Genomic DNA, 25,661 nt, shown 5'->3' with positions numbered 1-25,661 from the left:
CTGATTAGATGGGGTAATAAGAGTAAAGGATAATGAATCAGACGAATAAAACTTGTAGCAGCATCCAGACTTTTGAACCTGGGTTAGAAGGAGCCCAGTAATCAAGTTAGGGAACCAGTCAGAGAAGTGGAATTACTAGGACTTGTTTAGGGCTGTTGACTCTAAAGTACAGAGCAGCTGGAAATGGAAGCCTGGGTGGTGTTCTCTCCTGGGGAGTCATCCCATCGCATTGACTATTGAAGCTGGAAGTGAATGCAATTTACTTCCCATCTTAGTCAGCTCAGGCTGCTATAACAAAATGCCATAGACCAATGTATGGTTTGAACAACATACAGTTACTTCTCACAGTCTTGGAGTCTGGAATTCCAAGGTAAAGTGGCAGCAGATTCTGTTCCTGGTGATGGCCTATGTCTCAGCTTACAGATGGCCACCATCTCACTATGTGCTTACCTGACTTCTTGCATGCATGGTAAGAAGCCTCTGTCGTCCTTTTCTTATAAGGGCACTAATCCCATCACGGGGAGACCCCACCACCCTGATGACCTCATCTAAGCTTAATTATATCCCAAGTGCCCCACCTCCAAACACTATCATATTGGGGGTTAGGGATTTAACATATGAGTTTGAGGGGACACAAACATTCAACCCATTACACCCACCCTGGAATGAAGTACAGGGGATGAGGAAATTCACACAAAAACAAATCCTTAGGACATGTATGGGATGGGGGTAGGGGTGGCAGATGAGAAGCCAAGGACTAAATAGAATCAATCACCAAAGAAGAAACTGAACCAGAGCAGAAGAAAACCGAACCTGTGATAGTGAAAACTATCACAGGAGGAGAGCACTAGGACAGAGGAGGCAGTCCGCTCGGCCAGATGCTTCAGAAAAGGTGAATGTGAGGAGGACTAGAAAAGATCACAGGGTGTGGCTGCTACCAGGTCAGGGGTGATATTTTTTGACGTTCTGTAAAACTCAAGACTGCCAGATGCTTTTCTTGGTTGTTCTTTTAATTATATTATTACACAGGCACCCTAAAAACACTTTACCTGAATCAGCTTTGCCTTCTGGTTCTTTATTGAGGAATGAAATATAATGCAGGTTTAACCATTCAGCTTCCTTATGAACATATTAGGAAATGAAATCAACGCTTCCAAGTCAGTGATCAAAAATGAAGGTCTCGAGGCCTGTCCAAGTTAGCAAAGCTTTCCAAGCACTTAATTAATAGATGCTTTGAATAGTGTTCACAATAGGGACATTTCCTTGTGCTCTAAGAACCTCCCTGGCAATAAGTTTTCTACAAAGGTATCAATTAGTGACCTGCAACCACTAAATGGATTTCTCATTCCAGCTTCCACCAAATGACCCCTAAATTTGCAATTGCCATAATCAGTCACTATGCTGTGTACATAGTACTTAGAACTATCTCCATGTAATATTTAGAAATTACTTGCTTGCAATCATTATGAATTCAAATTCAGAATCTCCAAGAAAAATTTCAAAAAGCATCCCTTCATGCTTTTTAAAAAGCCAAACAGGTCAATGGTGGAAGATAACCCAACAAAAGATAGTGCAAAATAACCCTGTGCTTATAGCATCAAATAAAAAAGCATTCATCATTTTAGTTCTTAATGTGAACATGAAAAGATTAAGCATAAATATGGTTATAGTATCAGCTAGAGTAACAGGAGGCTATATAGTTGATTAGTATGTTGTCTTCAATTATCATTGAATTAAAATGACTATAAACATGATAATTTATAATGAGAGACTTAAAATGAGATTCCTAAACACTTCACAGGATGTATATCTAAACAGCTGACTGAGGTCTTGTTATCTTCTGACAAAAAAGCCTAAGATATAGCTACTGAATGTTGGTAATTGTTTCATTCTTTTAAAAGAAGCTAATTCTGAGGGAATGACTGGCAGATAATGATAAATCTAGCAGAGCATACCAGTACTTGGATTATTAGGCAGCAAATGATTAGGCTTATCATGTGCCTAATTGTCTCTTTTATTAAAGAATAATAAATAATAATAGTAATAGTAAAAAGAAGAGGAAGAGGCAAAATTTATTTAACTCTTATTTTTTACTAGTATCCAAATGTTGGTCACATAATGTTTATTGAATCTGCACCATAACCCTCTGCAGTAAACACTCGAATTATCTCTTCTAATGGATACTATAATTATCCCTATTTTATAAGTTAGGAAAATGGGGCCCAAGAGGTTAAACAAGTTTCCAAAAGTTGTCACACTTTGTTTAGGTTTTTTAAATTATAGTTCCTACATTTCTTATCTCTTTGATGTATGTAGCCTATCTCCTAATATTCTGAAAAATACATAGCGGGGAACTGATGTATATGAACCCATAGAGGGTGGGGAGCACATCCCCCCTCTTTCTCCCATCCTAGGTGTCAATCATACCTTCATTATCTTTCACTTATTATACATCTTTCTACTTTCACTTACATATGTCAGTTAGGTCCCAGACCAAAGCATGTTGAGTATCATATTTTACAACAAACTTAAGGAGAAGGGTTGCTGTCATGAATATGAGATTGCAGTCAAGAATTTGGAATGAATTCTAGCTCAGCTGTTGAATGGCTTCAAATAATTGTGCTTAGCTCTTGATTTTTTTTTCCTAAACTAAATGAAGTGAAGGCAAAGGAGAAATATGCTCTGAAGTATGTTTAAAAATAGAAAACTTAACATCAGTACTATTTCTTTTGACTTGTAAATTGGATGTGATGGTCCTTATATACAATACAAATAGACCAAGATATGGTAAATATTCAGGACACTACAACATTGCTGTTTTTAAACATTCTCATTTGCCTTGTTCTCCATACATGATAATTTTTACAATTGTGAGGGATACCAGTCCTACATATTATCTAGTTGCTGTGAGATAATAGTTCTGAAGGCGTTTTGTAAACCATAGCACATCATCAGAAGCTAAGTTGTTTTTATTATCAGAACTTGGCGGAAACATTCTCTTATGGCATTAATTCCCAGTTACAGGGATGGAGGTGAGGTGCCGAGATACTATTGCTCTTGGGAGAAGTAGAGGTAGAAATTACAAGCTGTTCCACAGCCCACTGGACCATGATCTTGGAGTTCACGCATCACTCTTAGAAGGCTGATTCTCCCCCCCTCCTTTCTCTCCCATGCCTCTTTTTCTTCCCCTGCTTCCTTCTCTGTCTATAATTGATTGGTTGTTAAGGCTCCAGTGACTTTAATTAGGCTCTCCCTCCGGCGTATTCTCCAGCTCTAAAAACCAAAGGAGTAGTTAAGCTATTTATTTATTTATACTCAGATTTTTTTTAACCATAAAGAGTTAGGGGCCATAAGAGGTTAAATTATTTGTGAGAGTATATTTCATTATTCAAATTATATGCATGATACAAAGCTCAGAAAGGCACCACTGCACAAAGACTAACTCCCACCAATTAATTCAGTTACTCTACCCCTGGGCATAGGGTTCCTACCATTTTAATAAAAAGAATGCGCTACCACTTATTGAGGCTTTTTCACATGTCAAACACCTGCTAAGTTCTTTACTTAATCATTACGGCTCTCAGTAACCCCGCAAAGGAAATTTTATTATCCCCATTACAGAGATGAGGAACCAAGGCTCAGTAAAACTAAGGGAATTCATCTCAAACCAGGCACTGGGTAATGAATAGGATCAAAATTTGAACTTAATTCTAACTGACGTCAAACCGTTACATCATTAAGGGAGAGTGTTTGCTTGTTTATTTGTTTATTATAACTTCATTCACTAAATTTAAACCCTGATGTGCTTATGAGCTTCAAGCAACATAATAATCTTCTTAAGGCCATACAGAGGATCATTCGGTCTAATTCTCCATATAATCTACTAATGTGTGCAATAATGTCCAATTTTCTCTTCTTTCCTTCCTTAGGCTTTATTTTAGTTATACCACTCCCCCTAGCACGACGTCCCTATTTCCTCAAAATTTACCTTGTGTGAGGACACTTCTTGGATTCCACCTTCACTGCTCCTACCCCTCTCTTGGGCTCTCCCAAAAGTACCAGGGACTCTACAAAGCTTTTTTGTCCTTAAATGACTCATCCTACCAAGAACAATGCTCTTTCTGTTTCTCTCCAGAATATCTTTTTTTTTTTTTCCTGTTAGGCTCACCTTGGTATCCACAGACTTTGAAAATTCTCTTTCCTTATAAACTCTTTGCTATTCAATATTTTCTCTCCTCCTTTGCACTCAGTGACACAATTCCTTCAGTACTTTCTCTGACCCTGTCTATTCTAGGATAATCGTTAGTTGATAGTTCAACAATTTACATTAATATTTTATATCTTTCTATTTCTCTCAAGTCTCCTTTTAACTGTGAACTTTTCAAATAGCGGAAGCTACCATTTATTCAACTTCCCACAATTGCCAACACGTTTATTTGCTGTAAGCAAGTACCTCAGTATTGATGACAATAGAGCATCTTACAGCATAAAATCACAAGTTTTCTTTCTAATCCAAGTAACAGTCACATTAACAAGACCTGTAGGTACATCAGGATTTTTCCAAATCTCATAAAAACAATGGGAAAAATAGATGCAGTCATAGGATCTATTTCTCCTTATAGATATAGCATGTGTTCTATTTGATTAGAACCTCTAATTTGAATACCTGAAGGACATAAGGGTATTGGTTATTTTACAAATTACAAAAGAAGATAAACTTTTCAATGTCTCCATTCTCCATTTTACTGTCACCATTTTGATGTCATAAAAGATAGTAAAATTTGACATGATTTTCCAGATGTTATAATAAACAGTATGGAGTTAAGGGGGGGTTTTTTGTTGGGTTTTTTGGGGGCTTTTTTTTGCCCTTTTGCCTAGTTAAAGTGAACTGAATGTATTGTTTTCCATTTTGTAATTTTGTTACTTAGCAGCCAGGTGGAGTCAAATTGTAGAAAGTCTGAAACATTATCAGCTACTTTTAAAAGCAACCCATGTGAAATTATGAGTATATAAATTGCTAACAGCCTGAACTACTACTTCTACGCTTAAGCTGGTCACTTGGTCATTTGCCAAGAACAATACTGGCTATGAAAAAGGCACTTCCAGACCTGGGCTTTAGAGTAGAATATGATGAGTCATGTTCACAGCCTGGATACACCTTCCAGGATGCTCATTCTTCCCCTCCAGGTCATTTTTTCTATAAGTCACTGATTCATCCGCTCAACAATAACCAAACATTGAATATGTAACCGAAATCACATATTTTGGTTTCCTTATACACACTTTCCACCCCCTTTGCATTTCTTCTTGGAGCTGTGTAACTCACAGTAGTTAGCCATGGCTTTACTAAACATCTGTTCAACGTCACACGATGCAGAGGTATGCTCAGGCACAGACCCTTCCACTCCAGCCCTGTTCTTCACTGGTGATTCTACTGACACACACATTGTGCCTCTCTGGGCCCCATCACCTCTGCCGGTGAAAAGTAGTTGGAGTGAACAGTAGTTGAAGAAATCCCACTGAAAAGCTAAAGCACACAAACTGGGATAAACAATAAAAAAGTATCCATCTGTTTTATAAAAGACTGGCTATCTTTTGTCCAAATCCATTCCTCTTTCCTCCTGGTAACACACAGGGACTGCATCTCCCACCTTTCCTTACAGTTAAATTTTACCGTGAGATTGAGTCTTAAGCACTGGAATGTGGTCAGAAATAGGACATACCACTTCCAGGTGTCTCCCATGGCTTTGCCTCGCCAGCTGGCTGGAATGGAGATAGCCTTCCAGAACACATGTTCAGTATGCTGGATCTACATGAAAGCACCAGCCTGGGTCCATGATTTATCACTTCAAAGGAAGCCACCCAACAGGAAGACCCACACTGTGCTGTTACATGAGAAAAACTAAAAATTTTAAATTGTATTAAGGTACCAAGTTGAGGGAGCTTATCTGACAGTCTGGTATTATCTTAATTAATACAAAAATGTATGCCCTAAAGTGAGATGCTTCTGTAGGAAAACCTAAACTGTGGAGCCTAGCTTAGTGCTCTGATGTTGACAGGAAACTGATACCAGAGTTTGGAAAATAGAGGCTCATGTTATGAAGGGGCAGAGCATTTGGTAACAATGCCTGTGCTTCCAGATTGGCCAAACCATATTGACTCCTTCCTCAGATAACCATGAAAAACAAAAAAGCGTTTACCTGAATGCACTAGAGAGCGAACAAAACCAGGCAGATTCTGAAAAGGATGCGACACCTGTAAGAAGATAATGGTCTCAAGAAGAATTTTCCATTTTTATGCCTTTTACCCTAAGAAGAGTTTCCAGTTGGTGATGGGCTGAGTGACTACAACTTTGATAGGAAACCCACAGATTTTCCAGGATGAAGAACCTAGGGATAGATTTTGGGTGACCACAACCAGTGCAAAGTAAGAAGGAATCCCGAAAAGAAAACATCCTGAGAGGTAGAACTTCAAATTCTGTATAGAAAGTCTGCCCAAGTCTCTGGCTGACCTCTGAACCATACATATGGGGAAGAGACGAAGCAGTATAACTAATAACTAAAGATCTGAAATGTTATCTTAACCTCCTATCCAAGAAATGGATTTTTCAGTTTGAGTCCAACCAAACTACTACTACAAAAATAAAAATAAAAATAAAATCTGGCAAAGCAAGATGATAGCATCCAGAGTCCCCACTTTAACCACTCAAACCCAAAACACTAAAAAATACAAAGAAACAAGGAAATATAATTTATTGTTAAGAAAAAAGGGAATCAATAGGGACTACCTCTGTGATGACCCACATGTTGGATTCAGTGAACAAGAATTTCAAAACAGCTCTTATAGCTGAGCTCATAAATGTGAAGGAAAAATCCTTGTAATGAGTAAAAATACTCATTTTAGCAGAAAATTTTAGCAGAGAAACAGATACTATAAGAATCTATGGAAATTCTGGAACTGGAAAGGAGATCTGAAATTAAAAATGCACAGGATGGGTTTAGGCGAGGGAGATGACAGAGTAGTCATGAACTTGAAGATAGATCAACACAAATTATTCAATCTGAAAACCAGAAAAAAAGGAAGAAACGAAAATAGTTTCAGGCACCTGTAGAACAATATAAAAAATAGAACATGTGTGACAAGAGTCCCAGAAGGGGATGAAAAATAGAGCAGGATAAAATATTTGAAGAAATAATGGCCAAATTTTTCCTAAATTTTGTAAAAGACAAAGTCTTACAGATTTAAGAAGTTTGCCAAAGCTCAAGAAAGTAAAATGCATATATCACCACACTTAGGCTTAGCATAGTCAAACTGCTAACCAAAGACAGAGAGACAATCTTGAAAACAGCCAGTGAAAAATGACACATCACACACAGGGAAACAACAATTCCAGTGACCTCGGACTTCTCATCAGAAATGATGGAGACTGGAGGACAGTGCAACAACATCTTTAAAATGCTGAAAAAAAAGGTGTGTAGGGGAGAAAGGGTGGAAAACCTGTCAACCTAGAATCCAGTGAATCCTGGATGAATGAAGGCAAAATAGGCATTTTCAGATAAAAGAAAACTAAGAAACAATATCCAGGGAAATTGTCACCTGTGATGAACTGGAAGGCAGATCACATCCCTCCTGTACCTGGAGAAGCGATAGGAGTCAGAGAAACCGTGTACGCCTGCCCTTGTTTTATTCCTTCAGCAAAATATCACAGGGGAGATATAAACTCAGGGAGAGCTGGCTGGTTTGCCAGCAAAAATTGAAAGCAATAGAAAGAACCCAGAAATTTAAGACCTTTAAAGTTTAGAGCAACTAGCTAGAATTTAAGTGAGTGAGAAATAAAATTCTATTTTGTTAAATGACTGAGATCTGGAGACTTTTCTTGGTAACGGTGGTTAGATTGATCCTAATTAACATAGCAATGACCATCTCTTTGATGTGTGTATGTCTGTTTGCAGGGATAAGTCATAGTAAAGAGTTTATAAATTTTTAGTTGCTTATCCCACCTAATTCTTTGACACTATATTATGTTCACTTAGTATTTGCGAGAATTGAGACAGCTTTATATCTTTTAATATTTTCTTTTCAGATTTATATTCCTCTACCCCTTTTTAAATCACTACTGTACAGAGAAAGGCATGGTTTAATATATGTTGTTGATAGAAATTTAATAAATGAAAAAGGAAATACATTAAACCTACAAAAAGAGCAAATAAGCATCTTAAGATAGGCTTTTTTTATTTCATTATCACCTACAGGGTAAAGAGTGTTTTCTTACAGACTTGCCTAAGGAGATTTAGATTAAAAATGGAGTCCCAACTTTCGAAAAGAGTTGTAAAGGGTTGCATTAAAAGCAAAGGAATGGACTGGTTTGTTGTTGGAATTTCCTTCTTCAAATAAATGTCCTATTCAACGATTAATTTTATTTATTTAAATAATTTGATTTAAGTGTTCATTTAAATAAAATTGTATAATTCATTTAAATAAAAATTTTTAATTTTTTTTTATGTTTATTTATTTTTGAGACAGAGAGAGACACAGCATGAACGGGGGAGGGGCAGAGAGAGAGGGAGACACAGAATCGGAAACAGGCTCCAGGCTCTGAGCCATCAGCCCAGAGCCCGACACGGGGCTCGAACTCGCGGACCGCGAGATCGTGACCTGAGCCGAAGTCGGACGCTTAACCGGCTGAGCCACCCAGGCGCCCCTAAATCAAATTTTTGTATTCACTTCCATAAAATTATTTATTTTTAAGATACAGTGAATAATCATTTGTATTCCTGCATATTCTCTCCTCTCCTAAATAATCCAAACCCCTGGACCTTTGTAAGAAAAATAACTCTTACTTTTAGGGTCTAGAGTTTTCTCCAAATAGAAGTTTTATGAATCCTCAGTATTCTGTGAATACATATACCAGAAAATATTGCTAAAATATATTATAATAAAAGAGAAGGTTTGGCCTCATAACATAATAGAGCTCCAACTTCTAATTAATCAAATATCATTACTTAAGTGAAAGGTCTGAATTTGTGATGAAACGGTTTTATTTTTCTATAATAGCTATTCCCTTCTTTTCCCACAGAGCAAACACAACTCTCCAACCAGATCTAGTATTAGTGAATCCAGTGTGAACTCAATTTCATGTCCTGTGATCTCCCTGACTCAAGCTTTTGCTCAGCTAGGCACTAGACAAATAAAGAGATTACGGTTGAGTGTGAGATGCTTTACCATGTGGAGTAAATGTGGGAAGCCCATCTAAGTCTGTGCCTCACCCCCCTCCTCAACACAAGCCCCCATCAGCATCCTGGCAATATGGAAAGGGCATGGAACTCATAATCTGGCAGAACTGGGGATAAATCTTGACATTGTTATTTACTATTCACATGACTAGATTCCTATCTCACAATATAAATGATACCATTTGTAAATGGTATTATGAACACCTACCTTATTTAAAGGTTAGATATCAATCATCTATCGTAGTGCCTGGCATATCAGATAGGAGCCCCTCAATTCTCAATTGTTGGTAGATATCAGTATTATTATTATTAAAGGATGTAATGATAAGCATTTGCTGCATAATAAAAAAACGTCCAAATTTAGTTGTTTAACATGATTTTTTTTTTATGATTCTGTGGTTTGGCTTGGCAGTTCTTCAGAGTCAGCTCAATTGGGACTGGCTGTCCAAGACAGTCTCACTCACATGTCCTGCAGTTGGCACTTTGTTAGTCTGGGAGGACCTCAGCTTAGATGGCTCATTTCATGTTCTAGTGAGCTAGTCTATGCTTCTTCACATGGCGGTCCCAGGGTTCCAGGTAGAAACATGAGAGCAAGCCCCAATATGCAAATGCTTTCCAAGTCCTGCTCACATTGCGCTTGCTAGTGTCTCACTGGACAATGCAAATTACCAGAAATAATGAGGTTCTAGAGTCAATGTGGGACAGCACTACGAAGACATGGAAGGGGTTATGAAATAACCAGTGGACATTTTTACAATCTATCAATATCCCTAATTATAAACTTTTTGTGGAACACATGGCACAAAACCAATTTGTAAGTCTGCCTCATAATTTAACAGTCATTTTGTTTAATCCATTTCATTCAACATGGATATGTCTTATTTTCTCCATCCTAATTCTGTTTTTCATCAAATAATGTTATCCTAGGGTTGTATAACTTGTGTCTGTCCTTCTACAAACCTAAAACTAATTTATTTTGAAAATGAAGACAATGGACTAATTATTTTTCTACCTGAATGCAGGAATAGGTAAATAAATAACATCTGACTATGAAGCCATATCACATTTGCAAGACTTAAAGCGTTGTCCTAATATCTGTTGCTCGTGACTATGCCACAGGCTTTGTTGCTATTTCAAGAATGTGCTCTTATACTGTAGACAGCAATTTTGCTCAAACTAAGTCACCCTGTCCTTGACTGCCACATACTAGCACATTCTCTCAGCTATAGTTGCTCCTCAGCTCTCTACTGTGATGTTACATTGCTTCGGGCTGTGATCCAGTGAATCCGTCGAATGCATCCTCAGGCATTCATGCCCATCCAACATCCTACAGCTTAATCCCGGCCACTTTTCAGTGTACTTTATTCTTCCATCACTCATAATTTTAATGTGTCTGAGCCCAGCAAGGGTGAATTTCCAATTTTTAAGAAACTGGCTGCTAAAAGCTTTGCCAATCAAATGTTACAAAGTACAATTTGTGAGAGGCAAGAACAGAACTTACTGAAATAATTAAATGGGGCATTTGTAAGTGTCCCAGCCCCTTAAATAGGAGTGGACATTTCCACATCACATGTCTGAGAAACTGCAAAGCATCAAGTTCCAGACCAAAATCAACTGTTCCTATCTCCTCGGGGATGCAGTGACATATGAATTTCAGACAGTTTTTAATTTTAAAAGATAAGAATACTAGCTTTCTGGGCATGATGTAGTTTCCCACAGCTCAACTTGCAAACATGGTCTTAAAAAACTGACTTCTTCCTGGAAAATTGCTGCATTATTTACAGCCTCTGAAACAATGATGCCTTTCTCTTTCCATGTTGGTTTATTTTAAATTTGAAGCTTTTTGCTCTGAGCGTGACCCAACCTTCCTCTGCTGCATGAGTTGATTAAACTCATGGTTTGTACTGTTGCAACCATTGCGTCATCTGGGAATCCTTAGGCTGTTTTGAATCACAAAAGTCAATGGGCCTGGTCACAATACTAAAAGGGGAAATAGTCTTGAGTTTGTACAACCCAGCAAGAGAACTCTCAAGACAGGCCAGATGTTCTTGGCTGTAGTCACCAGGGCTGAGCGCCCTCCTCCCCACCTACTGTGCTCTTGAGTGCACTACCTGGCCTGTTGATGAAGGAAGATGTTTGTCTTCACTTTCACTGTGTAATGGTGACACACCTTCATCAACCGCACTGTTTCCTCTAGAAAGGCAGACATGGAACACACTTGGAGCATTTTAATTCCTTTAAGGGACCTCCAAACCATTCCGTTTTGCCCTCAGTTGTTTTTTTTTTTTAATTTTTTTTTAACGTTTTATTTATTTTTGAGACAGAGAGAGACAGAGCACGAATGGGGCAGGGGCAGAGAGAGAGGGAGACAGAGAATCGGAAGCAGGCTCCAGGCTCTGAGCCATCAGCCCGGAGCCCGACGCAGGGCCGAACTCACGGACCGCGAGATCGTGACCTGAGCTGAAGTCGGACACTCAACCGACTGAGCCACCCAGGCACCCCTGCCCTCAGTTTTTTATAAACAGCCCATTCCAATCTCAATACCCTCTCCTGGGTACCACACCATCAAGCCTTTCAGAATCCTCTATATCATTTATTTTAGGAAATCCACTAGATCTAGAGAACCCTGCTGTACCCTTAAGGACCAAGCTTATGCCTTCCTCACTTTTTCAGCCATTAATCTCTGAGACAGTCTTATAGTTTAAAATGCCTTTTGTTATTTCAGTAATTATATTCCATTGGATGAGATTTAAATTCTATTCTGTACTTTGTGACAAACTAAGGCACCCTTGGGGTTCTATGTACATGTTGCCCTAGACTCCATCTCTGGATTCTGCTCTGACCTCTCTCTGATGTTTGTCATTCTCTTTCCCCCATACATTCATATCTTCTCACAACTTGTCCCTATTATCTCATGTTTTTTCCTCCATATATCCATTCTATTTCCTATTTATCTGTACTAATTATGGTTTCTTCTTCCAGGTCTCTTGTCAGTAACACAATACTGTTCTTCTGGAGAGATTTCTATGCATTAAAGCCATGCTTTCTATATTAGAGTCTGTATGTGTATGCACGTATATAGGCATATGCCTTAGTCCATTCATGCTCCTATAAAAACAACAACAAGATAGATGGGGGTCTTAAACAAAAACATTTGTTTTTATTATTTTTTAATGTTTATTTTTGAGAGACAGAGGGAGACAGAGCATGAACAGGGAAGGAACAGAAAGATAGGGAAACACAGAATCTGAAGCAGGCTTCAGGCTCTGAGCTGTCAGCACAGAGCCCAACGCGGGGCTCCAACTCACAAACCGTGAGATCATGACCCGAGCCGAAGTCAGATGCTTAACCACCTGAGCCACCCAGGCGCCCCAAAAACATTTGTTTTTCAGGCTAAGAAGTGCAAGAGCAAGGCGCTGGCAGATTTGGATATGTGGTGAGGCTCTGCTTCTTGGTTCATACGTAGCTGTCTTTTGTGTTCTGACGTAGCAGAAGGAAGGAGGAAGTTCTCTGTGATCTCTTTTTTAATTTTTTTTCAACGTTTATTCATTTTTTTGGGACAGAGAGAGACAGAGCATGAACGGGGGAGGGGCAGAGAGAGAGGGAGACACAGAATCGGAAACAGGCTCCAGGCTCTGAGCCATCAGCCCAGAGCCTGACGTGGGGCTCGAACTCACGGACCGAGAGATCGTGACTTGGCTGAAGTCGGACGCTTAACCGACTGGCCACCCAGGAGCCCCCCTCTGTGATCTCTTTTAATTAGAGCTTCACCCCCCCCCCCATGACCCAATTGCCTCCCAGTGCCCCACCCCCTAATACCATTGTATTGAGGGTTAGGATTTTAACATATGAATTTGGGAGGGACAGAAATATTCACACTATAGCAATGCAGGGGTGTATGTGTTCTGGGAATGGGCACCAAAAGAGTGGAGATTGTGATGGTAGTAGTCTTGGAGGCAGAAATCTACCTCATGGTGTTCACTAGAGAGATCATTTGAGCATTCTTGCCTAAAGTAATCCACGGGACCCACGTTAGCAGATAGTAACGATTCCTTTAAGCCTTAACTCAGAATCTTTTAACATTTAGTGAAATGTGTATTTGTCTTTCCAAGGCTCTTAAATACAGAATATTTCAGATTATACAAAATGCATAATTTATTCAAGTAATGATTACTTAATGATCTCTGTAAGGTAAATGTTATACTATCTTGCTCTCACTTTCCATTTTCTCTTTATTTGGGCAACAGCATTACCTACCTGACCTGTCGTGTACATTTTCAACGAGGCTCATTGAGGTTGTTACAGTGATGACTAAAGGAAATGGACATTTGTACTACACAATCCTCACTGATTTAATGAGAGCCATGCCAGTGGGACTAAATTAAGCCTATCATTTCTGAAAGGCTTTGATTTTCAGACATTCATACCAATTACTATGTTGTTGTTGACAAGACAATGAAATATCCAGAATAACATTGGTCAAAATCATTGTTTGCTGAAGGGAGAGGATGAATGTAGACCCAGGTGTCATATTAGTTTATTCAAAGGGTAAAATCTTTATGGAGGAAAAAAAAATGAAGGGGAAAACCCTTGAAGCTTCCATTGAAAATGAAACATACCTATACTTTGATTTTTCATTTCATTCAAACTAGACTTGGTGAAACTCAGCAGGGTAGTGCTGAGGACATTCTCCAATTTCCTGGTCTCGTTCTTCAGAAGCGTATTAAGCTTTGTGCAACATCAATCAGGAGACAGAGAATTGATTTTTTGAGGTAAAAACAGAAGGCATTGCCTTTTCTACTTCCTGTGTTTTTTCCTCTCCTACCTCCAGCCTGCTGTTCTGTTTCTTCTCTTTCCCCTGTCAGACTGCACAATCCCCACATCTACTCTGCTTACTGCTACTCTCTGCTCTCATTCCAGGACTCAGTATTGAGGTTCCTATGTGGTTATCTGGTCATTCATACCATTCTGTCAGTCAGTGGTTCAGCAAACACAACAGTATGTATGGCAGGTAGGATGCTGGTATTCGATTAGTATTTATGTTCTTTGGATAAGTTTATGGGGTAATAACATATCTATTTCATGATATGGTAGGCATGTAGCAGATATCACTTCAAAGCCACTTCCAACCATGGGGAGCTTACCAAAGATGGCAACCATGAAAGCTAAAATTCAGGAGAAATTAAGTAGAGTTTGAGAAATGAATCAGTGAAAATGTTGTTTGCTAGGATCAGTTATCCTTCTTCTTCTGAAACTGGCCTACAAGTTTACTTTAAGGAAATTCAGTGGGGTCCACAGCTTCCAGTTTAATTTCCGCTCCCAGTGTGCTCCTTTCATCACAAGCTCAGCTGAGCTGGAAGAGAAAGAGAAGCTAAGCTGTCAGGTATCCGAGTGGCCAGTTAAAACAGCAAGTTAACAATGAATGATTAAGCCTTTAACCATTTACTGTGATGGCTGAGAAGACGTGTAACAGCAGAGGGAGCACTGACCATCCCTGTTTCATTTTCCCCCATGGAACAGCACATCTGTCTGGGGTCAGGTAGAACAGCATAAGGGTATAGATTATCTCACTGTATGAAGTTTTGTGGTATGGACTCTGGCTCTGAGGTCACAGAGGTTGGGGGTGACAGGGAATGACTAGGAGTAGAAAAAGAGTGGGTACTGAGAATGGGGAAAGGTGTCTTCAAGGTGTCTCCCTCCTCCCCCCATAAGGAAGTCTTAGCAGAAGCACCTAAAGAAGATTCTGCTCAAAGCCTCAGATAAAGAGACTAGGAACGAAGGCACCTAGGCTAGGAATGCAACCATGGGGAAAGCATGACTGGCCAGAGGGACCAGAGTCCTTGACTGCAACTTCTACAGAGTCTGTAATGCATTGGTCATGCACCAAGTGTGGTGTGGGGACGGTAGCTTCCTACAGAGGCCTGCCAGGTAAAGCCTCTGTACAACTCAGTGTAACCTGACAGTGGGTAAAGAGGCTCAAGAAAAAGATAAGATTAGAGGCATAGCTTTTCCCCAGAAAGTCACTATCTAATATTAAGAGAGAAAAAGCAAAACTATATAACAGGTTTGCAAAATGTATCTCATAAAGAATTGTGCTTGTAGTTTTTGGAATTTGGAAATCATTGGAATCAAAATAGATTATTTAATATATTTTGTAACATTTGTACTGCCAAGAAGTTAAGACATGGGCCAAAAAAAAAAAAAAAAAACCCATCCTATGACTTCCTGAACATTTGAAACAACTCTTGGGTTCTGAAACTTCCTTGAGCAGAAAGAGGACTGAAAAAGTTGCACAGCCCCCAAGGTGAGACTATTACCCAATGCCAACCTCTGAGGTGGCCAAGAAGAATAAGGGCAAATAGAAAAACTGCCAAGAAGGCAAAATCAAGGACTGTAGAGTTTAATAGATAAAAGAGCCCTTCCCAGAGAGTAGGCTTAGTGCCAAACCAGGGAACATTCCTGTTCCTGGATGTAACCTTAGCCAGAGTAAGTATTTTGCTCTGAGCTACTGATTTTGAGGGTTTTGGGGTTTTTTTTTAAAGCTGACATTAATTCACCCCATGCTACCTGCCCAATGGGATTTCAGAATTGTATAGACTACTGATTGCTATACTTTCCTATTCTTCCTTCTGAGGGAGGAGTGTTAATTGTAGTTTTGTGGTTTCTTTTTCCCTGTTTTGCCATTATATTGTGTGTATATTGGAGCAATATAGGTGGATGGGAGCAGATAATTTTATTGTTATTTTAAAGACTCTAGACTAAGACAAACCACATTCACATCTAATATAACAACGGTTATAAATCACCCAGATGTCTGAGGGTTTTAGTTTGGTGCTAAGACTGAATGGGCTTGAATTGTCAAACAGAAGGAAATAGAAAGGTCTCCTGGAGGAAGTCTTGAGGAAGAGATGAGGGTTCCATGAGTGAGAGCAGGAGTCAGCTCTGTATATAGTGAAGAGTAGACAGAATCTGATTGGTGTGTGACAGGAACAGATGTGAGATATCCATGCATTCTTTTCTCCTGCTGTGATGACTGAGGGTGCTGTGTGTTCCAGGTGGTGTAACCACAAGATGGTGGATCCTCTGATAGTCTGGATTCCTGAGTGACTCCATGGAACAGAGACCTCCCCAACACTGGCCCCTACCGACCCACTACACGCATATAGCAGGATAAATGTCCTAACATTTGTAGTCCTAATCTACGCTTCCACCTTCATTTTGAGGTAATAATCCCTGGTAAATTGAGAATCATCTTAGCCATTCACAACACAATGATGTCATAAAAGAGAGGGAGCCAATGAAACTAGCCCAATTCAGTCACCTAAGTGTGACACACAGAAACGTCCATTCAAAGTGATGTCATAGTGCCCTCATGCCCCAATACTAATTGTTGTGCATACCCATATGTGTAAAAATGTATGGCCTTGCATACACAACTCATTCCTGAACCATTTGCACTGTAAGTCAACGACATGTGAAATGTATGATTATAAAGCCAAAGCTTCCAGAGGAATTTTTTCCCACAAAGTAACCTGAAAAGAATAATTCAGAGTTGCATGCCACTATTCACCAGTCTAGTGTGTGTCCACATTTGAACCTTTAGGTTAAATCCAATATTTACCAGCAAAGCTCTGCTAATGGAAGAGTTTAGTGCATTTGCACTTTCACCTGTGTTAATTCTTCTTCAAGCCAGTGGAGTTAGGTGTGAGGGGAGAATGGCAATCAGCACTCTTTCTGGTAAATATTAGTTTTTATTGGGTTGGTGTGGGCAAAAAAACTTTTTTTTTCATTTTTCTACTGCTGCATCTGGGACTGCTTATTAGTTTCATTTTGATAGATGGAGAGAGGATGAACAAATCACAAGATTTATTTTTCAGGGCATATTTGATAGAATCAGAGACCTTTTACCCTTCTATATACTGCCTGGAAAAGTCAAATCAGACCAACATAATATGATTTGGTCTCCTCAGACTTTGTTAAAGAATCTAGGTTTGATAGATAAAACTGTATCAGGCTGTTTTTTTTTTCTTTGATGAAACACAAGTCTAAGACAAATTCATTGATCAAAGGCTACATGAAATATACCTGGTTTTTCTTCATAAAAGATTTTCTCTTATGGTGTAGATAATGTATACAGTCTGCATAAAATACATAAAATCTGGACAAGTTAACTCAACAAAACAGCATCCTTGAAGGATTTATCCAATTTCTAAAATTTATTCACTGGGAATAACTATACCACCATTAAAAATTGAAAATAACAGGTAACAAAGACATTTGAAAAGCATATCACAAAACTATCTCTTTGCTGTACCGGAGTTCTAAAATCAGAAAGTTGAAATTAGCGACCCGTAAGTCTCTACTGGTGGCCTAATGAAAGTTTCTCAATTGAAAATTTAATGAAATTGGATTGTTCCCAGAGTGGGGACCTAGGTGGTTGGGGAAAAGAGTGGACAGATTTTTCCCTGTTTATACCTTTAGAATGTGGAATTATGTAAATATATTATCTGAACAAAAATTAACATAAAATTTAAAAAAATTAAATGAGTGAAATATAAGCCAACCAAAACATACTTGGTGTTATTCAAAAGAACATTCAACATTGACTAGCATCACACACAGTCCCCTGGACTCTTTAGTTCATTCCACACTTAATCCTATTCCTCCTAGCTAAGCCCTTCTGTTGATGAACAATTCCAGGACGAAAGCTAGGTAGGAGTGTGAGCCCCACAGTGTGCACAACGGTGGTGTTTCTTCACTCTTCGATGCCAGTTCTCCTTTCTCCCTCCTTTCTCCTCCCTTATTTTTTCTCTTTTCTCTCTTTTCACTTCCATGTGTTCTGTAACACTGATAATTCACAATTATTGACTGCTTACTATGTGCCAGACACTGTTCCGTATGTTTTGTATTAAATAATTCCAATCTCAATAGCAGCAAGGACACCAAGCACTGGGAAATTAAGTAACTTGCCCAAGGTCAGTGACTAGTAAAAGGCAAAATCTGACTTTGAAACCCGGCCGTCTACTCAGAGCATTGGCACTTAACCATTGGGCTATGCTGCCTCTTACAAGTTAATCATATCAACTGGTTTTTTTATTGACACACACACACACAAAATCCATAATAGCTGAACTTCTCCAGGGAAAAAGCAAGTAGGCATCTTTTCTTAAATTAATGTTTATTCCTTTTTCAAACTTCAGAAGGAGAGGGTGAAAAGGATGGAGCTGAGGGTGGATGGTGGAGAATGTTCTATTACTTGGCTGTGCTGACCCACTGGGGAGAAGCTTAGAAAGATAGATTTCAAATCAATAAGAAAAACTAACCATTCAGTGGCCTTGAAATTGGGCTGTCTAACGGGGACACTGTGCTCCCTTTCATGAGCAACGTGAGTAGAGGCTGGATAAGTTTGGCAGAATGTTGTAAAAGGAACTTAGGGCGTTAATGTTGAAAATAATGCCCCTGGAACTGTTTCCACTTTGAGATTTAAAAATTATTCTATAATTGTATATGTCATCTCTTTTAGAATCTCCTCAGCTCTTTTTCTCATTGTAATGGGCGGTCCTGATTTAGTCTAAGATTAATATTTCTCTGCTAAACTGAGTGATTAATTAGGTACAGAAATCTTCAACATTAGCCCCATCATTCGTAATTCTCAAAATATGTAATACTATTCAGAGGTTATCCATGCTCTCTACACATTTATTGACATATTATGAATGGATTCACTTATCTTTGTATTTCAAAGAGATATTATTCCACTATTATAAAAGAACACTTATGTTTAAAAGAATTAATAGCTCATCATTATATGGCCACCAAATACTTGTGCAAAATAAGATTTTAATCACAATTATTCTACATAATCAGATGACACTGGAAGAGTGACTAAAGCTTTAAACTGTATCAAGTTGTAAAAATATTCTATAGCAATAATTACAAAATTAAACTATCAATTCTTAATTATTTTTCAAAGTAATGAAGACTTGGAAAATTACCCAGTAGTTGCTACCACCTATGAAATTATTTTTGCTGAAGTTGAATGAAGAAACGAAAAAGGAAAATAATTTCTTCAGTTTTCATGAACAAGAAAATTCATGTTTATAGCAGGTTACATTTTTAAATATTTTTATTATAAACTTTTACTTATATTTGTTTCGTTATTTTTGTTTGTCAGCACCTAATATATATTTATTGAGCATATAACCAAAATTATTCCTATCATATCTAAGAAATGCTGTCATGTAAATGAGTATAAGTTAGTCTAAAGTATAATATACAATAGATGGAATAGGTCATTGTTATTTGGCTTACAGAGGAATTCATCTTAATTTTTTTAATCTTTTATTTATTGTTGAGAGAGAGAGAGAGAGAGAGAGAGAGAGAGAGAGAGAGAGAGAGAGAGAACAAGTGGGGGAGGGGCAGAGAGAGAGTGAGACACAGACTCCAAAGCAAGCTCCAGTCTCTGAGCTGTCAGCACAGAGCCCAATGTGGGGCTAGAACTCATGAACCATGAATCATGACCCGAGCAGAAGCCAGAAGCTTAACCGACTGAGCCACCAGGTGCCCCTGGTTTACAGAGGAATTCTTTTAAAGTAAGATTTCCTTAAAAATCAAAATCCCTATTTCTCTTAAAGTAGAATTCCAGCTACTTTACATTTACGTTTAACTTTTTCAGTACCCTCTGTCATACAAGGTGAAGGATATTGGTAGTTTTGGTGCTTAAGATTTTATAATTACCTTATAGAGTTTCTTTCCTATTTTCACCTCCACTCTGAATCATTTCATTTTGTCAGAAATGATCATATACTGCAGTATCCTAATTTCAAACTTGCTGCCAAAGCTGAAGTCAATTGGATGGCCTACATTCTCAGAATTTATTCCTAAGAAAGGATAAAACTGGTTTTCATTACCTCTTTAGTCACAAATTATAACTTGATTCATGTTCTTTTGGAGTTCCACTCCCAACACTAGGAATGATGTCACCATCATGTAAACCAGATCATCAATGATGGCCTGCACTGCCTTTCAGCTTCTTTTGGAAGGGATCGAAGTCTAGTAGGAGTGACATAAATTTGACTTGAATACTGAAAAGAGAGTTTTGACGGAGATGTTAGCAACAGAGAATTCTTTTAATGAAAAATCATCACAGGAATTCTTAAGAAAACCAAATTTTTGACTATTCAACATTTAGCTGTTGCAATATTTTATACTTAAAAGTCTCTGTATACATGCTTTGCATGTCTCACTTTATCTTTTTTCTTTAGGTAAAAAATGGGCAGGTTAACTTTCAAAACAAATTTGCAAACTGTTGGAAAGCATATGTTTCAATTAAACATGACTCAAAGTAGGTTTTTACAGCTGTGAACTGAGTATCAGGGCCATTAAACATTTTATGTTTCCTTTGCACATTATCCTATAATTCATTGTCCTAGTTGTATGTGCAAATCACTAAAGCCTGGTTAAAATATTTACTTCTTTATCCACTGTTAATTTAACCCACCTTCACCCTACTCTGTGTGTATATATGTATGTATGCATAATATACATAAAATATTTTAAAATTTATTTTTATAAATATGTAAAAATATATGAATATAAAGATATATGTTATGTTTATAATATATAATATATACTTATTAAATATGCAAAATATTTTAATAAAAATACTAAAATATATATTTAAATATATAATATATATACTTTGAGAAAGATTATTTACTTCTTATCCTAGCATTTATCATCTTATCCCTAAAAGGAAAATATTTCCTTTACAAAATAAATATCTGTTTCCTATTTTTCTATATTGCCTGTGGAAAAAAATGACACCATAGGCATGCCAAAAAAGAGAAGGGACTCTTAGACAACAAACTATTCTAAGTTAGGTTTCCAGTATGTCTGTGCTCTGAGCATGAAAGCTGTTAACACTTACTTTAGTAAGTTTTACTCTTATTTTGTATTTATTATAATAGTAGACATGGGTTGTGAGGACAAATCACCACTTACAATGCCATTTTAATGCTCAGAGATCTAGAAACTACACAGCATGAAGCAGAGCCAGAAGAATCCTTGTGGTTTACAGATGTCCACTTGGTCTGTTGATCTAATGTTGAAGGAAAGATTTACAGAAATCATTGAGTATCCATCCCCCCTATTATATTTGACTTGACACCTTTTGAACAGAGTCGCAACCCAAGAATCTACCCCAATGCCCAATTCCTCCTCCAGCAACAGTTAGGAGGGGCCTTGACCCAAGCCTAGGTTTACCTCATGGCACCTCACTTTTCACTTTTGAACTCCTGTTCCCTTCATCGATACTCCTTTTTTTGTTGACGGCTCTCCTTCATTTACTGGTTTGTTAGCTCATTTATTTATCTAGTAAACATCTCTTAAACATCTGCTTTGTGCTCACCACGGGAAAGGATGTGATCATGAGAACGAATGGCTAAAGTTCTAGTGATCAAAAAGCTTAAACTGCTGAACTTAGGGAGCACAGACTGGCCTATCAGTGGGTCACTTGAAGCATGGACCACAAACTGGTCCACAGCAAGATGGATAGAGAATTTGCAAGTAAGTCTTAGAAAACTCTTATAGTAATTTGACATGGCTACAATGTGATTAATGGGCTCATCTTGTTAGTCACCTGTGGCATGAGCTATATACTAGTTACACAGTAACTAGTAAGTTACCAGTAACTTACTACTTCTACTGAAGTAACTGTCTTCAGTAGAGAGTTCAAGAAGCACTGGCCTATAAGAAATATATAACAACAATCAAACTACAAAACCTCTTCTACTCTCAATTAATCTATGTTCCCTAATGACTTTTAACGACTGAGTTGATGTTAAAAAATATGGAGAAGTGAAATAGATGGCAAGACACTAACAATTTTTACCATTTTATCAAAAATTAATTTCAGGCAAGTTCCACTATAATCACAACTTTCTAACCAAATTGACTAAATAATAATAACTAATAAAAAAGATCTATTTTGTATCTAGTGTGTTTTAGAAACACTCTAGGTCTATGAGAGTGCTTATTTTAATCTGTTAATCAGTTAGACAAGCACTAATAAAGGCATACGTTCCCTTATATTTGGCTTGAGGTACAAAGTTTTGTCTAAAAATTGTTATCAGGACATTCTTGATTCAAACTGTTACAGGAATCAACTATTTATAGGGAGTATTTGTCAACTTTTTTTTTGAGAGACAGAGTTCCAATCTCTTTGATCTTAAAACTTCTCAAAGTCATCACCTAGTCCTCAGGTTGTTTAATAATCTTAGGTACAAGAACATACAAATATGGAAATTATATGTTGTTCAATATGCTTTCCATGAAAAATTTCTGAGATTAAGTAGACAGTATTTCTTTCATGAGTGCCTGGGTGGCTCAGTTGGTTAAGTGCCTGACTTCAGCTCAGGTCACGATCTTGTGGTTGGTGGGTTTGAGCCCCGTGTCAGACTCTGTGCTGACAGCTCAGAGCCTGGCGCCTCCTTCAGATTCTGTGTCTCCTTCTTTCTCTGTCCCTCTCTCACTCACACACACTCTCACTCTCTCTGACAAAAATAAACATTTAAAAAAAATTTTTAAGAAGGTATTTATTTCAATCAAATGACAAAACTGTTGAGGGTTTTCTGTGTGCCAGTTGCCATAGACAGCCTTGGGGGAATATACAGAGGATTCTGTTCCTATTCCACAAAAGCCCAGTGGTTCATGTGAAAGATAGACACATGTAAATCATGACAACGCAACATGACAGGTGTTATAATGGAGGTGGATACAAAATTCTATCTACAGGAAGTTCTCACTTTGCACTCATACGGAACCATAAAAATGTACAAGCTGAAATTGTACAAAGCAATATTAATAACCAATAAGCAAAATTGAGATCATTCTGTGACCATTAATTTTTTTCTCCAAATATTAAAGCTACCATACTGTTGGTTATAAACATAGAGATAAATGAAAATGAGTAAAATCAATATTTTTTTTATGAAATTTATTGACAAATTGGTTTCCATACAACACCCAGTGCTCATCCCAAAAGGTGCCCTCCTCAATACCCATCACCCACCCTCTCCTCCCTCCCACCCCCATCAACCCTCAGTTTGTTCTCAGTTTTTAACAGTCTCTTATGCTTTGGCTCTCTCCCATTCTAACCTCTTTTTTTTTTTTTCCCTTCCCCTCCCCCATGGGTTCCTGTTAAGTTTCTCAGGATCCACATAAGAGTGAAACCATATGGTATCTGTCTTTCTCTGTATGGCTTATTTCACTTAGCATCACACTCTCCAGTTCCATCCACGTTGCTACAAAAGGCCATATTTCATTTTTTCTCATTGCCACGTAATATTCCATTGTGTATATAAACCACAATTTCTTTATCCATTCATCAGTTGATGGACATTTAGGCTCTTTCCATAATTTGGCTATTGTTGAGAGTGCTGCTATGAACATTGGGGTACAAGTGGGCCTATGCATCAGTACTCCTGTATCCCTTGGATAAATTCCTAGCAGTGCTATTGCTGGGTCATAGGGTAGGTCTATTTTTAATTTTCTGAGGAACCTCCACACTGCTTTCCAGAGCGGCTGCACCAATTTGCATTCCCACCAACAGTGCAAGAGGGTTCCCGTTTCTCCACATCCTCTCCAGCATCTATAGTCTCCTGATTTGTTCATTTTGGCCACTCTGACTGGCGTGAGGTGATACCTGAGTGTGGTTTTGATTTGTATTTCCCTGATAAGGAGCGACGCTGAACATCTTTTCATGTGCCTGTTGGCCATCCGGATGTCTTCTTTAGAGAAGTGTCTATTCATGTTTTCTGCCCATTCTTCACTGGGTTATTTGTTTTTCGGGTGCGGAGTTTGGTGAGCTCTTTATAGATTTTGGATACTAGCCCTTTGTCCGATATGTCATTTGCGAATATCTTTTCCCATTCCGTTGGTTGCCTTTTAGTTTTGTTGGTTGTTTCCTTTGCTGTGCAGAAGCTTTTTATCTTCATAAGGTCCCAGTAATTCACTTTTGCTTTTAATTCCCTTGCCTTTGGGGATGTGTCGAGTAAGAGATTGCTACGCCTGAGGTCAGAGAGGTCTTTTCCTGCTTTCTCCTCTAAGGTTTTGATGGTTTCCTGTCTCACATTCAGGTCCTTATCCATTTTGAGTTTATTTTTGTGAATGGTGTGAGAAAGTGGTCTAGTTTCAACCTTCTGCATGTTGCTGTCCAGTTCTCCCAGCACCATTTGTTAAAGAGGCTGTCTTTTTTCCATTGGATGTTCTTTCCTGCTTTGTCAAAGATGAGTTGGCCATACTTTTGTGGGTCTAGTTCTGGGTTTCTATTCTATTCCATTGGTCTATGTGTCTGTTTTTGTGCCAATACCATGCTGTCTTGATGATGACAGCTTTGTAGTAGAGGCTAAAGTCTGGGATTGTGATACCTCCTGCTTTGGTCTTCTTCTTCAAAATTCCTTTGGCTATTCGGGGCCTTTTGTGGTTCCATATGAATTTTAGGATTGCTTGTTCTAGTTTCGAGAAGAATGCTGGTGCAATTTTGATTGGGATTGCATTGAATGTGTAGATAGCTTTGGGTAGTATTGACATTTTGACAATATTTATTTTTCCAATCCATGAGCAGGGAATGTCTTTCCATTTCTTTAAATCTTCAATTTCCTTCATAAGCTTTCTATAGTTTTCAGCATACAGATCCTTTACATCTTTGGTTAGATTTATTCCTAGGTATTTTATGCTTCTTGGTGCAATTGTGAATGGGATCAGTTTCTTTATTTGTCTTTCTGTTGCTTCATTGTTAGTGTATAAGAATGCAATTGATTTCTGTACATTGATTTTGTAACCTGCAACTTTGCTGAATTCATGTATCAGTTCTAGCAGACTTTTGGTGGAGTCTATCGGATTTTCCATGTATAATATCATGTAATCTGCAAAAAGCGAAAGCTTGACTTCATCTTTGCCAATTTTGATGCCTTTGATTTCCTTTTGTTGTCTGATTGCTGATGCTAGAACTTCCAGCACTATGTTAAACAGCAGCGGTGAGAGTGGGCATCCTTGTCGTGTTCCTGATCTCAGGGAAAAAGCTCTCAGTTTTTCCCCGTTGAGGATGATGTTAGCTGTGGGCTTTTCATAAATGGCTTTTATGATCTTTAAGTATGTTCCTTCTATCCCGACTTTCTCAAGGGTTTTTATTAAGAAAGGGTGCTGGATTTTGTCGAAGGCCTTTTCTGCATCGATTGACAGGATCATATGGTTCTTCTCTCTTTTTTTGTTAATGTGATGTATCACGTTGATTGATTTGTGAATGTTGAACCAGCCCTGCATCCCAAGAATGAATCCCGCTTGATCATGGTGAATCATTCTTTTTATATGCCGTTGAATTCGATTTGCTAGTATCTTATTGAGAATTTTTGCATCCATATTCATCAG

This window comes from Prionailurus bengalensis, chromosome A1, assembly GCF_016509475.1.
Source record: "Prionailurus bengalensis isolate Pbe53 chromosome A1, Fcat_Pben_1.1_paternal_pri, whole genome shotgun sequence".
Taxonomy (NCBI): domain Eukaryota; kingdom Metazoa; phylum Chordata; class Mammalia; order Carnivora; family Felidae; genus Prionailurus; species Prionailurus bengalensis.
Note: the sequence above shows the minus strand (reverse complement) of the source record.